This window comes from Acromyrmex echinatior, chromosome 14 (assembly GCF_024713525.1).
Source record: "Acromyrmex echinatior isolate Ae372 chromosome 14, ASM2471352v2, whole genome shotgun sequence".
In the NCBI taxonomy this organism is placed as follows: domain Eukaryota; kingdom Metazoa; phylum Arthropoda; class Insecta; order Hymenoptera; family Formicidae; genus Acromyrmex; species Acromyrmex echinatior.
In genome coordinates this window covers 473,290-488,103 of record NC_141865.1, presented here as the reverse complement: position 1 = coordinate 488,103, position 14,814 = coordinate 473,290, and the positions used below count along the sequence as shown (strand labels likewise).

Sequence of the window (14,814 nt, the reverse complement as noted above, 5' to 3'; positions counted from 1 at the left end):
AAAAAAGAGAAAAAATAATATAAATAAAACTGATTTAGGAAAGTACGAGCATTTAGAATATCAAATAATATATCAATATTATCAGTAATATTATCAATAATATAGTCACTGCTATTTTTAAACTACGCAATTTACAAAAAAAAATCGTAAGAATTTTATTTTCACAATCGTAAAATTCGTTTTTAATTGATTTGATATAGAAATAAGCCACAAATATACAAATTATGAGTTCGTATTTCTTTAATTAGCTAAACAGATCATGATCATGAAACAGATCATTTTATTAGTATTAAAATTTTATTAGTATTAGTAATAAAGTGCAATAGTTAGTTTCTAAGAAATAAAAGAATATCGCTTTAGGAGACTTATGTTAGTATCAGCGACTTTCCTCTACCTTATTTAAATGAATTAAAGATGAAAACATCGTTTATTTATTTATTGCAAAAAATAATAATTTAAATATGCAATCGAATTTAAAAGACAGAGAGAAATATCAAAACAGACAGAGAGAACTCATATTAGATTGTTAAAATGTTTTTAATTTAAGGAGATTTTCACGTTTGATGAAATATAAGACAAATCTATAATATATATGTAATACAAAAGTCAATAATATCTGGAAAAAATTTCATTGACTTTTACCGTACTTATCATTTTGAAGATACTTAATTCTAAATTTATAGAATTTAAAATTTTGTTTTAATTCTATTATTATGAATAAACTATCTTGACTAGGAAGTAACGCGAGAACCTCCTTAATTTAAATATTATTCATGGCATTGTTAAATGTAATCTTGTAAGAGCTAAATTGTATAATATTATAAGTTCAGGTAATATAACAAAGTTTACAGATATATCAATTTAGAACGTATTATGGTGTAGTCAATAGAACCAGAGCTATTACAACCGTGCGATGTTCAGCTCTGTAGATTGCATACATGAGGAATGCGCATACACATCATCCGTTAGATTGTATAGCTGTTAAACTCAATAGAATATCACAGAGAGATCATACACCATACCTATAAATGGATATTAGGTTGGATCGTAAACTCATATAGCAAATACTGTCACAGATTATATTTTTTATCCATCGTACTTATCCGAAAACAATTTAAGTAACAATGTTAAAAGAGCAATGGCTCCATACATCAAGAATTTTATACGTGTAAAATTTCAGTTAGACATTAAAACTAACTGATCAAACAATGACTTTGCAAGAAAAAAACATTTATCAAAATAATTATAATTTTATATTCCAATTTCTATTAAGATTAAATTAGATGAAATTCTTTATAGCCAGATTTCTAAGTCTAAACGACTGCATGGAAAAAACTTAAAAGACATTAAAGAATTCTGCAAGAGACATCGCATCACTTTGAATAATTATTTTTAAATCAGGCATAGCACGAATACTACATATGTAAGGAGGCTGTGCGAGTGAAAGGACGAGGGGAGCGAAGGGTACTAAAGAGGATCGAAAGCTTGAAGTAGGTCAGTAACGCTCGATGTATGTGACTGCTTGTTGGGCTTTTCCCTCTACGATGTCTACTCCTGCGGACGTGCTCGTCCTTGATCCCGTCGCGCATCCTGCGAGAATGGGAGCGCGAGAATAACGTCCATCTGTCCGTCCATACGTCCGTTCGTACGTGAGACGTTCGTATGTGCGTGTGACATGCGTGCATCGTCAATCACTGGACGTTCCATGACCTCCACCATGGAACATCGGCCCTACTGCACACTCTGTATCCCTATCCCTGTCGCCTTACCGCGTAGTGGTTCTCCCTATCTCTATGTCGACGCACTCTATGTGCACATGAGTGCATGTGTGTGCGTGCGGTACATCTCTTGGTGCCGCCACACGACATGCACCAGGCGATGTCGGTGTGAGAGAGCGTCTGCCTCCGGCGCTGCTGCAATCAATACCAACTGATGCATTTGTGCTCGTGGCTTTCGTGCCCGGCCGTTCGCACGCAGTACCCACGTCGATTCCCGAGCGTGTTTTGCGAAATTTCTTGTAATAATCGGTCATCGTGTGAACTTTACACAACTCTCTATATTTAATATAAAACAATTAAATGCAGAGCTAGAAGTCAAAGCAATTTGAAATATAAATTTCAATTGAGATCAAAAGCATTGAGAACCCTTATTTATTAAGGATACTAGAATAGATAGACATTAAGAAAATAGAAAATTTACAATTAGTAAATATATAAATTGATTTTGATATTCGTACATAATACAATATATCTCTAAAATTATCGAAAAAGTATCGTTAAAATTATCGCTTCCAGAATTAGTGAAAATATCTAACTTTATCGGATACATGAATAAGTTACTGATATTTGAGAATAAAGCTTCTTTGCATAATATATTTTATAAATTATTATCCGTTGTATATAGAAATAGTTTGTTTGTTTCACAGTCAATGAATAGTTGAAGTTAATGTCACATTAAAAACCAGATTACATTGAGTTAAATAAAAAAATTCACAAGCTTCTATATTATACTAGACCGCTAATATCTATATAATAAATTCACGATAAAATATGAAGCTGTAGCTGTAGCCATATTTACTATGGGATAGTACACAGTGTGCACACAATAAGAATATATGCGATTTAATTTAACCTTTTGTGCCATATTATTTCTACTTAAACGAGTTTCTGTAAAATATTGCAATTTTGTTTTTTGAATCGTATTGTTTTTTTAATTACAAATTTTAAGTCAAATTTCAAAAACTCTAAATAGTAGAGCCAATATGGTTGCCATATAGAGGTAAATTAGTGTAAGTCTGAATAAATATAAATATAAATATAAATGAGACACACGATATAAAGATTTTTCAGATATTAACAAAAAGATAAAGATCCAATGAGAGATCCAAGCTTCAATGTTGGATCTTCCTAAAGTTATTGGAACATCTGGTTCGTACATAGTGAATTTATTACATAGTGAAAAAGGCCAAAAACACATTTTTTGATGGTTCAATCTCATCTTTTTCGAAAACTTTATGTGACAGACAATTTTTGAGGTCATATTCAGCTCACTCTATTTACTAAAGACTCTTTAATGCAAAAGTGCAAGAAATTTGTAACATAATGTAAATTTTTATCTTTACATATTAAACAACTAATTTTTTAATAAAAAATACAGCGTATAAAAAATTCTGGAAAAAATATATATTATATTTTAATACAAAACATGAAAAATATTCAGTAAAATTTTGTCTCTTAAATATGTAACTTTTCCAAAAGGTCATATTTTTTGTAAAACTCGTTCAACTTTAATTTTTTTATAAATAAATAATTACAAATAAACAATCAAATATAAAGAAATTATGGAAAACGTATAAAGGAATAATGCATGAGAAAAATGTGAAATCATATTTAGTCTCACTAAATTGTGAACAGTTATATCACAAAAATAAAAAAAAAGGTAAAAAGTATTTCCCTGCCATATAAAAGATTAAATAGATAAAAAGTAATATTGATTTTAAACAATATTGAAAAATGACATATTACGTACTTATAAAATACGTATGAATTTTATATCTATATAAAGAGAGTTGAAAACGCTACTTTATAAAAATAACGCGTTACCATATATTACCATATTTTTTATAAAAAATAACTCGTTATCGTTACTCATTTCTACTAGTTTTCAAAAGTAACTTGATACTATGACTGTAACTCATTATCATTACTTAGAAATAATTCGTTTTTGTCATTTTTTATGATATTAGAATAGGATATTGAATATAAAAATTTTTTAAATAATGAATAGTAATTTTAACAATCAATATTAAAACTTAAGAATCTAAGCTAATTTCTACGTCACGCTTTTTTTCAGAATTTAGCTAATAAATCTTTTATAATACTTTATAGTAATATTTTTATATTTCTTTAATACATATTTATTTTTATAAATTTAAATTGTATTTCATAAATATATTAAAAACATTTTGTTAAACATTGTTTTAAGATGATATCGTTATTAAAAATGCATTCCAATATTTATTATACTGTTAATACTGAAAATTTATATTTACATTACATATAGATATACTAAAAATTTTTGGTAATCAAAAATAATGAGATCTATTAAATAGATATAAAGATAATAGGGAATATTATTAAAAGGTAATGATAAAAGTAATGATTGAATTCGTTATCGTAAAAATGAAACAACGTTATATCGTTACCGTTATAGATAGAAAAAAGAAACAATCGTTAAAAAAACGATAATGGTAACAGTGCTATAAATAATTCCGTATATACATTGAAAAAAATGTATTAAATTTTAATAAATATTTATATACTAACTAAATATTTACTAAATGTAAATATATTTATATTTATTTGATATAAGAATTATTAATTTGCGTGATTTAAGTATTATTATTTTATTACAGTAAATATTAATTTATTGTAAGTAAATGTTTAATAGATACTATTTAAATAAATATTTCATTGAAATTTAATAAATTTTTTTTTTAGTATACATATATGTATGATTTTTATCTCACATGAAATATGATGCATATGCATTATGATTTCACTATCAGACCGTTGATAACGATCTAATGTAATATATAGAAGTCTATCAAAAAAATCTATCAAACAATTATCTAAAAAAACTAAAAAATATAAATAAAATAAAAATACGAGATTTTTTTGACACGAACATAATCTTATATTTTCTAGCAAATGCACATACAGGACTTCTGGCAAGTTCCATATATACTTAGGTCACTATAGTACGATAATATCAGCACTCCATCATCATGTAAGTTACTTTTTTCTTTTCTATCAATATAAAAGAATCCCTTATTTTTCTCGTGCGTGCGTTACTTACAGGGCACCCCGGGGGCCGCTTCCTGACTCGAAAGGAGGACCGAAGGGTGAGCCGATAATGTCAATGCGGCTTTTCTCGCGTGTTTTGAGTGAACCACACGCTGTGCGTTGAGTGCCTCTAAATACAACCTATTTACTCACCGCACCGCCTACAGGACGTCTTGGGGAGAAATGACTATTATACCACTTTAACAAGACGTAATGTATACGTTTCCAAAAGATTGTACTTTTCCATCGTTGTAGCTACTGTTATACTATTGCTTCTGTTCTAATATCTTTCTTTTTTTTACAATATTAATAATTGAGTTGCTATATCAACGGATTGCTGGCATTTTTAAATATATAAAAAAGAGAGAAAACGAGTAAATATGAAAAAAATATTAAAAAAGCATAATACAGTTAAAAAATTTATGTTAAATTTAACATATTTCGCATGTAAATATATTTCCCAAACGAACAAAATTTTCGTTTTAATTAAATATAAGAATATATATGAAGAAATACCATAAATATTACCTAACTAACACAAAAAATGTAACAAATTTGTAAATAAATCGTGTATTGTATTAGGTGTTGGAATTAATTCGTAGCGTTTTTAATGAAAGAATGTTATTTATTTCACATGAGCATTAAAAAATACATTAATGAAAGTACTTCCCATCTCTTGTAAAACGCTACGAATTAATTCCAACACCTAATAAAATTAAACATTTAAGTATAATAGATATGTTACGTTAATACAGTAAATTTAAAAACTCTTAATATGTTTAATTAACACATTTTAGTTTAGAATTTATATTTTAAAATATTTTTTTTTATTATTTGTTCACTTACCGATAAATTATGTTATTTTAATACTAACATCAATTTTGAACATCAATTTTTAACACAAAATATTTAAATAACACAATCATGTTATAAATTAACACTCAAATATGTTAAAAATTCAACACAAAAATTTTAACAAAAACCGGTTTTAATATAAAATGTTTAATATAAAATGTTTTTTACTATACAGACGCGTACTATTTATCTTTTAACGTGCAAAATATTTATACAAAAGATATACAAGTACGCAAATATACAAATCAATCATGATAATCTAATCTTTGTGAGCTGTTAAAATACCTTGCGCTGACAGTGACTCTCACAGTATCTACGAAGTGAGCAAACCGAGAGAATTAATTAAAATCGCGGAAAGGAGGCAACAATAAATTCGACTATCAATTTAACATCAATTGTTTACTGTATATAAGCAAGTAAAATTTTTTTTTTAGTAAAAGTTAGCAGTTCAAATTTTATATCCGTAATAATATCATGTTTCAATTTAATGTTTTAAGTTTACTAGTTTATAAGAATTTTTCGAATTTATCAACTTTATTTCAGCGCGTTCAGAAATTATTCAAAAAATAAAAAACGATGCGTACTCCATTGTTAATAATGTCTGCTAAAATTAATGTGCGACGATAGTACCATTTCCGATACATTAATTATCGTAATATTTATAAGGTTGGGTAGTTATGTATGTACGCCTATCGCTATTCCCGCGAGTACCATTGTTCCTCTGTCGCTGTACCGAATAATCCATAAATTCACTTAATTGTAAAAATGATAAACAAAATCTCTCAAGCACATCGAGAGAAACGTCAATCTGAATATAAAAGCGTTCTTTAATAATATTATTTCGAAGAAAATCAATTGATACAGACACAATATTTTATCTCTTGACTCCAATTAGATTAAAACAGATACTTTATTCGAAAAAAGAAAGATTTTTAAACAGCACAATTGCATTTAATAACGTTGATTCGCTAATTAATACTGCTGATCTATCCAATAAAAAACGTTCATATGAAAACGTATAGGTACATAAATACATATAAATACATATAAACATAATTATACATGAAATATATTCATATATTCTTCTTTTTCGGTAAAATTACTATTTGGTGCAAGAAAAATAACAATAATGAAAAACATGAAAATAATTAAAATAATAATTTTGGTATTTTCTTTTACAAAAAGTCAAGTTTGAAGAAATGAAAAAAATGTTTATATATAAATATAGATATATATAAATTATTATATATGTATAATTACATATACATATATGTATGAGCAATTCTTTCTCATTTCTTCAAACTCGATTTTTTGTAAAAGGAACAATGCAAAAATTATTCTTTTAATAATAAAATTATCTCATTATTAAATATTATTTTTCTTGTACCAAACAGTAATTTTACAAAAAAAGAATATATAACATATATAGACATATTTCATATATAATTATATTATATATACAGAGTGTTTGGAAAATAATGATAAATCTTTCATATAGAAGCAGAATGGACTAAACTGAGAAGAAAAGTCCTGTTTGCAATTTTCGCAACAATTAACAAGATATTAATTGCTAAAAATTGCTGAAAATTGATCTTCAATAATTTTTTACTCAAATACTATCAACTTTACAGAAAAACTGAAAGAGAAGAAAATTGTTTATTTTCTTCTTATAAAACTCTACAAATTTTTTCAGAATTTTAAATCACTTTTTAGTGCTGCATTTTCTCATTTTTAATAATAGAGAAAATACGGTATTAAAAAATTCTGAAAAAATTCTAAAAAAAATTCTTAAAGTTTTATGAGAAGAAAATAAATAATTTTTGTTTCTTACAGTTTTTCTGTAAAATTAATACTATTTAATAAAAAATTATTGAAGACCAATTTTCGGCAATTTTTAGTAATTAATATCTTGTTAACTATTACGAAAATTGTAAAATGGTGGAGGACTTTACTTTTCAGTTTAGTCCATTCTGTCCTTATGCGAAATATTTATCATTATTTTCCTAACACCCTGTATAGTTTATATATACAATATAATATTTACACATGCTTTTATATGAAACAATTTTTGCTAAATAATATAGTAATTTTTTTATCGGAGAAATGCACTGCGAGTTTGTTGCAAGTACGCATTCGTTGAAACTTGTTTGAAATAGGAGGAGGAAGCCGATTAATTACAGCACATTCAGAAAACGAAGCTTTGTAAGTTCTCTATAATCTTGATCCCGGCATTATCAACGGCTCTAGTGATGGACCTATAGAGTATCTAAAGATCATCAAAGATTAAGTATAGAATGTAGCATAAATTGCTACCATCAAAGGACAAGTATCTTTCCATCTTTGGCTCCATGAGCCAATAGCACATTGCTATAGTTATTGAAATGAAAAGTTTTTCGCGACTGCTCTACAGTTGCTGAATCGCGCGAGACGATGACTGAGAAACAGGGTGAAAACAGGGTGAGTGACGGCAAAGAGTGGCAAAGACAGAGAAAGAGAAATTGGGAGAGAGAACGTGGAGAGAAAAGGTCAGAAAATTACAGACGAGGGTGCATACTATCGTTCGGCCGAGTTCACCAGCAACGCTATTTCTTTTCCTTTCTATTACCCCAGCTTCTTCCTTACTTGCTATCCCTCTTCGAGCGTCTTGCTCGTATAATCCGCAAATTACTAACCTAACCCTCGAGCGCCTTAAAGATCAAGCCTTGTTCGAGGTAGATTCAAAGGAGGTAATACCCGCCCAGGACTTGGCAAGAATCCACCGCAAAAAACCCACGAAGGAATACGATGAAATACTCTCCTCTGCTAGGAAGATTTCCCTCTTTCTTACCAGCGCTAGCTGTCTGCCTTTGGCTAGTCATGTTTCTTATACATACATAGCGTCGCGCGATAGCAATGCTGGCAATTGAAATATTCTCTCGCTTACCAGATCCCATTCTCGCGTTTCATATGTGAAATGAATTTACTATAGTTTTCGATGAGACCCGAAAATCGCGAGTTACAAAAAGAGGAGATATATTCTCGGCGATATTAATGTTCTGTCAAGTGACTGAACAACCGTATCAACCGTATCAATCATATAAAGGAAACTCGAAGAATAATACCAAAGTGATCTTTCTATCGTGTATAAATATAATTAGAGACAGAAATAATGAAATGCTGAAATATCTAAAAATTTAGCTAGACAGAAAATAATTTTGGACTGTCAAAATAATATTATGTATGACTCAAATTGGTTACTAGAATATCAAACCTTTTTTGCAGCATGCTTGAATTATTTACATAATTATTTTGATGATTTAACAAGATTATTTGCAGATTTACGTCTATCTAAATTTTTAGATATTTCAGTAAACTTATTCTTTCCGTGTAGCATCTCATTTTTCGAGTAACGTTTATAAAACGCGTATTATGAAAATCTATTTATGAGTTAAGAATATAACTTGGAGAAAAATCCAATAATCTATTTTATTATTCGAATGACCTTAATATTATCCGATAATCTGATGAAATGCCATCCTATAATTCAACTGATTACTATGGTAAATCATATCTCAATACTCGCGTATTGACCTTTTACATGTAATTCTGATAATTTTCTTCAATTAAGCAGAAATCAATTAATTTCAACGCGAGAACTCTATTTTACGATATTTTTTGACACTATGACACATATTACTTTTAGAATTGTTGCCATGAGATCTTTAATAACATGTATCCCTTTGAATAAACGGAACATATGCAGAATCCATTTTTCTTTTTTTGTTATCACTTTCTCTGTGGATTTATAAAAATCCATTTATCTCTGTGAAACTAATTGCTGTGTGTCTTTTAGAAAACGTATTTCAAATAAATATATTTATAAATATATATAAAATAACCAGACTCTGTATAGGTTACACAAATTTTGTGATTTTTTTTAATTTTTTGCTCAATTCAAAATTGAAAAGTGATGGTTAAACTCAGAAACGCTCAGGAAACATTTTTGAATATTAAAAATAAAACATTTTCAAATATATAGATGCAATAAGGACTTTAAGTGAAAGGAGCATTTAGATCATATTGGATTTAATTGTAAATATACGTTTGTCTCTTTTTCGTAAAAAAAATATAAAAGAAATGAAAAAAAAAGTGATTTAATGTTACTTTTATAAAATTATAAGTTTATTAAAATATATTGATACGTTTACTGCCATATAAAAATTCAGAAAAAATTATTTTCCAAATTGACTTTTTTACTTATTAATTTAATTACTTTTCTATTTATTTACTTATTTCCAAAATGTTTAGTGATGAATTAAAATCCATGAAAGTACAGAAGTATTAAAAAAACGTTACAGTCGATGGGTGTATACTCAGTATTAGGTTAACTATTATTTCTCTCTACCTTACAAAGAATTTTCTTTCCTTAGTTATAAACAAAATGTCATGACTAAAATGTAAACTACATACAAAATGGTAAACCTAAATAGCATAGCTAATTTGCAATTATATGCGCTTTTTTAGCGTTTTGTTAACGCTTTATAAGCGCTACTTGTATAAATATAGAGCAAAGTTGTAAAGTATAAATATAGAACTACAATAATATGAACTGTGAGAGTTAGTAATATTATCTCTTGATAATTATAAAAAGTAATTTCTTACCTAATACTGCATCACAACCACAACGTTCTAAATTTTGCTTTGCAATTACAGAATGAACAAACTGAGCAATAAACTGATGCACTCGAGTCAGATGGATAGCCTGCATGATTTACTAGTGCTATCTGTTAAATTCATCGTACAATTACTCACAAACAGCATATAGATCATGTTGGATCATATATAGTCTAATTACCTTATTTATAAAATTATAATATATTGAATATTTATTCTCTTTTTCAAAGCATTCTAAAGTTACGTTTTAAAAAAAACGTGGCAATTAACTTGACTCAAAACAATAAAAATAAGAATTAACAAACTTCTTTAATTTTTTCAATTCTTATGTGACAATTTTCGTAGTTTCATGAATTTAAATTTGGACACTTAGCATTTTTTTTTTAATTTTGAATATTATTCAAAGAATTCTGTTGAAAAATTATAATTCAAATCGGTTTTGATTAAAATAAAAAGTTTTATTATCAATTTTCATAATTAAAACAAGCTATCATTAAATTAAGCTATCATTTTTAATACTTCTATTTTTTATACATTTAATCATTAGAACTCTTTTTCTGTAGCACAAGAAATGTATCAGCTAGAAACTTTAGTACAAGAAATATATCAGAAATTTTATAATATTCTAAGAAAAAGTTATAATTTTATCAGTTATATTAAAACTTGGAAAACGGAGCACTAATTTCATAGAAACAAGACGCTCAGATGAAAAATCGCACGTAACTTTTTCTAATAATTCATAAGAATTTATAATGTATAGTATTACTTCCTTTTTGTTGTGTACCACATTTATTTAGAAAATGTAACATCATTATTAATGTATTAATTAATTAATTGTGTAGACAATAATATTAATAAACTTTTAGTATTGTTCCGTTTAACGTATAGCTTGTAGCTTTAGAGCCACCGCTATTTCCTATATGCTCACCCAAAAGCATCCAATAAAGGTGAGCTTCATGACTGATCGTTAATTTAATAAATGATGGGAACACGCCGTTAAACTCGCAAGCACATTATGGAGGATAAAGTATCAGGAAAGACCTACAATCGACAGACAACATTGTCTGTCGCCGCGTCGACGTTTACGATAATGAGTGTCCGATGCTTGCGTGGTATCGATAATGTGCCATTGCTGACGTATACATCAATTTATGCAAGTTTCACGTATATATAGTTATAATTACATGTACATCAATTATTTGAGATGCTGGTCTGCAGGTCGCAATTTTGGCAAAATGCCTCGTCGCGACATTTTTGCAGACTAAAACATTTCGTGTTGTATATGTCTATGTATAATAAACCTTCAGACTAAAGAAGAGAACGATGAACCAACGAATATTACGCTGTTTATTCGTACGTATTACCTACATAGTCGAAGACTTCATCAATCGGACTTTCTTCCACCATTATATTACGCTGCTTCCCCGAACATGTTTTTAATCCAAAGTTTTGTATCGGTTTCGAGATACAGGAAAAGAGATAAAGAAAAAGAGAAGGAAAGAGAAAGAAGAGAGAGATGACGGGGGTGCATTTATGTGACCGTTCGATAAAGGGCGTTCGTTCGTCGAACCTCTCTCCTCGCTACCAATATAACCGATTTTAGTGCCTCGTGAAACCAAGATCCTTTTCATTAAAGCTTTTACTGCTGACTAAATACGGCGAACTGCGGCGAAGGGCTGGGTAAAGCGGGGCAGAATATACGAATGAGGACGGGTGGGAGGAAGTTCTAATCCCCCGAATGTTAACTTGGATTACGTGCAAACCGACCGACCTTCTCCCTTTACCACGGCCGGCTAATAAAGACTGGAGTAGTGTGCATAGTAACCTATTCAATTGAAAGTACAGATACACCGTGTGATCGAGCAAACGTCCGCAAGCACGACGAGACAAGATTCAATCGATATTGGATATTTCTACATCGGATTGAAAATTGAATAACTCATACGGTAGGTCAAAGTATCCTCAAAAATTGACAGTAAAATGTCCGTCAGCAGAGAAGAATTCACGCGATTGACGAATGAAAATAAGTCGATCGCATAAACATAAAATCTTAAAAATCTTGCAATTTTACATAAACTTGCAATATTTAAAAAAAAATGTAAGAACAGGTATATTTTGTGAAATTGTAGCTATTAGAAATACAAATTCGAGCACATTTTACGTATTACATATAAATTATTCTTTGTAATTCATACTTATTTACTTATTTCTCTGTCATTTTTGCCTTTTCTCACATTTACTAGTGCAAACTCGAGAAATAAACAAACAAAAAAAAAAGAAACTTTATAATCTTTCATGCTTGAACACGTAGGGATCCTATTATGTTACGCAATGGAACGAATAAAATCCTATGCATCTTGATGGTCTGTGCTTATTCATTTATTAAGTTCATTATTTAGTTGTATTCGAGAATGCACACGGTGTGTCGGTGTACGCATCAACTGAACGCCAAGTTACTTTATTTCGTATCATTGGCTCGCTGTTTAAAGAAGCATCGTTTGTGCGTCAGTGTGTGCTTTAAAAGACGAGGTCGTCGGTAGAACGTCGAGGAGAGACTATACGCGTCCAGACGGCGACGTCGTTGACGGCGCCAAGCGCCGTGCTAACTAGCACCCCTAACACACATATATACACATGCCCACGCCCTTTATTAAACGTCGCCATCCCCGTCGGCACCCCTACGCGTCCTCCTTCATAAAATTGAACACGACGTGTACACCTATACGCACCGACGACGACATACACACGGTAGGGAAAGAAAACGGACGGGCTCGGCAAAAATCAGAGCGAGAAGACGAAGGGACTCGTGCGACGGTCATTAAGCCCGAAGCTTTTTATTCTGATAGAACGACCTGTCGATTTGCGCGAATTTAAGTGTACTATTCACACGCGTCGCTTTTTTATCAAAATAATTCAGTTTTTTAGATAAGAAAGATTTTTTACGCTGATATTTATAAGTTTTATTAATTATGTTCCTTCAAATTATGTTCCCTATAAATATATCCAAGTATTTAATAAAAAAAGTAGTATTAATTGCATATAGATTTTAATTTAAAAATGTTAAAGTATCAGACTATACCAAATTTTTCTTTCCTTTAGAAAATATATAAAGAATCTATATTAAATATCCTCCCTCTCAATGATATCTTTTGATAGCTCTATAAATAAAAATAATACATTTAAACTTATAGACATACATAAAGCAACATTTCGTAATGAAAAAATGTATCTATTACAAATTTTTAATTTTTATATATATTTTCTATATGTATATTTCCGTATATTTCATATTAGTTTTTTATTTACGTTTTTTTTTTTACAAAAAGGGTCAATATTCAGGAAAAAAACATATTAACTAGTAATTTTTTCAATAATATTTTCTTGACCTTATATTTATCTCTCTTTCATCCAAAATAATTTTTTATAGTATTTTTTATCATGCATTTTTTATATTAAATCTCAATGACAAATATTCTTTTACATTGCATGTCAATTAAATTTAGAAGCTAAAAGATCAATATATCAGAATATCTTTTTTATTTTAACTAAAAATTGTGGTCATCTGTAGAAACAATGACGATCTACATTTAGTCGCTATTATTCCATTACTTGTAACCAGAGTCGAGCACTTGTGACCATCTCGAATGACTAACGATCTGATGAGATGGAGAATGATTGATATCGGACATACATACATACACTCTTGACTATTAATTAACTTTACTAATACGATGACGAAACAGTACACAAGGTTCTCGTGTAATTTACTAATGAAATGCTATACGATATCATTAATTCAAATATACTGTATTAATATGTATGCATAATAATATAACATCAAATAAGAAATATAGATATTATATACACGTTTCGTGGATTATCTCCGCGTTCAAATTCACTTTTAGAATGCCAATGTTTCGTGAACATTCACTTCATCAGGGCGAAGAACAGCCTGATAATATATTACGCGAAATTTAATTATGCATAATTTCTGTACAGAAAATGTCTTCAAGAGAGTTAAATAAGAAATATAATACATATAAAAATGATGAAGGATAATATTAATGGATAAAGGATAATTCCTCTGAAATTAGGATCCATCAACGACTAATTACAAAGCTATGTAGCTTCAAAATCAAGCGATTCTGGCGAATTAAACTTCAGGGAACTTGTAATAAATCAAAATCTTATCCACCCATTACGTTACAGGTTAACCCGAGAACGCAATAGCTCTTAAATAGATCGTATTAAATTATTTGACTATTGATAATACGTGCCAAAGGAAATTACTAGGGATGCACCGGTTCATAACATTACCGGATACCGGATATCCGGGCAGAATGTAACATCGGATATCCGAGAAGGCAATTTCTTTGAGTTGGATATCCGACATTTTTCGGATATCCGACCGGATTCCGAGAAAATGTCTTATAAAAAAAAACCTATAGGGAAAAAAATTGTA

The 14,814-nt window shown here is 29.1% G+C and overlaps 1 long non-coding RNA gene across 3 annotated transcripts in view; it reads left to right on the top strand.

Moving 5' to 3' along the window:
- Nucleotides 1-14,814, top strand: part of LOC105143403 (uncharacterized) — a 71,687-nt gene that overhangs the window by 52,757 nt on the left and 4,116 nt on the right. Inside the window, exons 1-3 of one of the 3 annotated variants that reach the window (XR_845715.2) lie at nt 352-1,645; nt 4,707-4,788; nt 4,860-5,054. This is a non-coding gene — a long non-coding RNA (uncharacterized LOC105143403). Of the gene's footprint in view, nt 1-351; nt 1,646-4,706; nt 4,789-4,859; nt 5,417-14,814 lie in introns of those variants that run through there. The other 2 variants (XR_015547308.1, XR_015547309.1) reach the window with 2 other exon arrangements.